Below are 3,001 nucleotides of genomic sequence, written 5' to 3'. Positions count from 1 at the left end.
ATATATATATATATATGCTTACATATGTGTGTATATGTATGTATGGATATATATGTGTGTGTGTGTGTACACACACACAAACACATACGCACACACACACATGTATAAGCGTTCATTTATTCGATCAAAATAATGAAGAACCTGCTAATTAAATTAGCGTGTAAGTGCTTGAGTATTCTGCAGCCACGTGCATCTCTTAACCTTATTCTGAAGTAGAATCAGCGGGACAGTGGGTATGACAGGCCTGCCGGACTTTCGAATTCTAGACACAGTCCATCGATTCTCTACCATTTATTAGACTTGGATTAGCCAGAAACTTTAGGAAAAAGAAACCGTTTTGATCAACATCAGGCGTAGTAAGATTATGGTAGAAATCTTAAGGTAAATCAAACCTACATATATATACTGTAAGGAATAGGTTTGATATGTAAACTTGTTTATCCAGTTGTGTTTCTCTGGTAAATATAGTGGGTATTTAAGCAATCGGTTCATGGATAGTTAATGGGTTGGATATAGTGCTGATGACAGAGGAATAACTCTTGAAATATGCATATACACCTATTACCTATTTCTTCGATCGTATTGTGTATATAGACCTATTAGTATACGAAACGTCGTAACTTGCAGTGTAGGCTCTGAATTCTACAGAAAAAAATATAGAGATAAACTTAGGTAGGTACGAGTGGGATTAGTGTTCGGTATACTCAGGTGATTTTGACCTCGTAGTGATGGCGGACGTGTATGGTGGTCTGATAACGAAAACTGGTCTTGTAATGGTTGGCCGAAACTGATGGCCAGATCTTGTAAAATAGATGAGCGGCACTGGTGATGGTGGGGGGGGGGGTAATGGTAGTGGTGGTGGTGGTTGTCGTCGTCGTCGTCGTCGTCGTCATCGTTGTCATCGTTGTCATCGTTGTCGTGAAGGTTTCTGGAAGTTAATTAGTCTTATAGGAAGGATGTAAGGGGAAGGGTAGGGTTTTGTATGGAAAAAGAAGACGGAAGAAACGGAATATCAACACCAGTAACAACAACAACAACAACAACAACAATAGCAATGGCAATAAACAAACAGATAAAGAAACAGATAAAAGTGTCTAAAACTAGGTGGCAGCACCAATAAGAGGCAAACACTTTCTCTGTTAGATTAGCTCTCCTGCTTGACTTCCAGCATGACAGTCACTGAAGTTGAAGAAGCTCGGAAAACAAGCTGCTCCAACCATGTTCTTTTACATCAAGTGGCTCACTCACGGCAAAATCGACAAATAAAACCGCACGTCGTCCGTTGACTCTCCGTCTCCGGCAGCGTCCGCCAAACAACCGCCATCTTCATCACCGTTTGCTATCGTTCTCGACTTGGCCTCGCCTTGGCCTTCGCCTTCGCCTGCCAGTGTCCGTTTCCAAAAAACCCGCCAACGTCCGCCAACACTCTCAAAACAGCTGAGACATACAAAAAAAAAAACAAAGAAATAAAAGCCGAAAGAGGTTTACAAAACTTAAATTACAAATAATAATAATAATAATAATAATAATAATAATAATAATAATAATGATAATAATAATAAGGAATCAGAAAAACAAAACGGAATTAGAATACAAAAATGATGAACAAGTAATGTGTGATATTATCGACCCCCACCACTGGGTAATACCCGAGAATGCCCTTGAAACAAAGGGCAAGAATAGAAATGTAATGGTAATCCATAATGCACACACACACACACACACATACACACATATATATATATAAATGTGTGTGTATATATACGCACACACACAAATATATCCATGTCACATTTTCCTCCGCCTTCACCTCATTTCTCTCTCTTTCTTTCTCTCTCTCTCTCTCACTCCCTCTCAGTCTCTCCTCATGTCTCTCCGTTTCTCTCTCGTACACTGATTTCTGTCTTCACAATCTCTCAGATTTTCCTCTTCATCAAATTCTTCAAACAGCAGCAATTGCACACACACACACACACACACACACACACACACACACACACACACATATATATACACACACATACTCACATGCACACATAGACGTGTATATGTGTGTGTATGTATGTGTGTGCATGTGTATGTATATATAGACACATATATATGTATATACATACATATATACTTATATATATATATATTGTATATGTATATTATATAATGTCTATGTGTATGTGCATTGTACATATAGACACACACACACACACACACATATAAGTGCATGTAGGTATTTTGTGCGGATGTATGTATGTTACACGCACTATGCATTAATATCTAAATTCCATACACGCTAATTATCCAGGTATGTAAACGCATATGATCGAACATTTATATACTACGCACGCACACACATGCACACACAAACACACACACTTACTCATGCACTCGGGTAGATAGATAGATAGATAGATAGATAGATAGATAGATAGATAGATAGATAGATAGATAGATAGATAGATAGAGCGATCGATAGATAGATAGATAGATAGATATGCATATACATATGTATATACATACATATATATATACACATATACACACACACATAATTATATAAACACATTAACACATACGTTATCATATACAGACGGATCAACACATGTGCAGACACGTGTATATAGATACACACACACACACACACACACACACACACACACACACCTACATGAGCACACATTTATGTATATATGTGTATGTGTGTATGTGTATACTTGTATACTTGTATTTGCGTGTGTTTGTTGTGTGTGTATGCGTGTGATTTGCGTGTGTGGACGGGTACGTGTATGTACAAACGTACATCATCATATATCTGCATGAATTCATCCCACTCCCCCCTACACACACATTACACTCATCCCAATGTCAAGAACTATGAGTTTTATTGTGTTATTATTGTTGTGTGTGTGTGTGTGTGTGTGTGTTTATGTATAGTTGTATGTTGTGCTTATATTTCCTTTTGCAATGCGCGTGTGTGTGTGTGTGTGTGTGTGTGTGTGTGTGTGTG

The sequence above is a fragment of the Octopus bimaculoides genome, chromosome 15 (assembly GCF_001194135.2).
Source record: "Octopus bimaculoides isolate UCB-OBI-ISO-001 chromosome 15, ASM119413v2, whole genome shotgun sequence".
Lineage (NCBI taxonomy): Eukaryota > Metazoa > Mollusca > Cephalopoda > Octopoda > Octopodidae > Octopus > Octopus bimaculoides.
The sequence above is the reverse complement of the archived record's forward strand: the minus strand, read 5'-3'. Positions refer to the sequence as shown.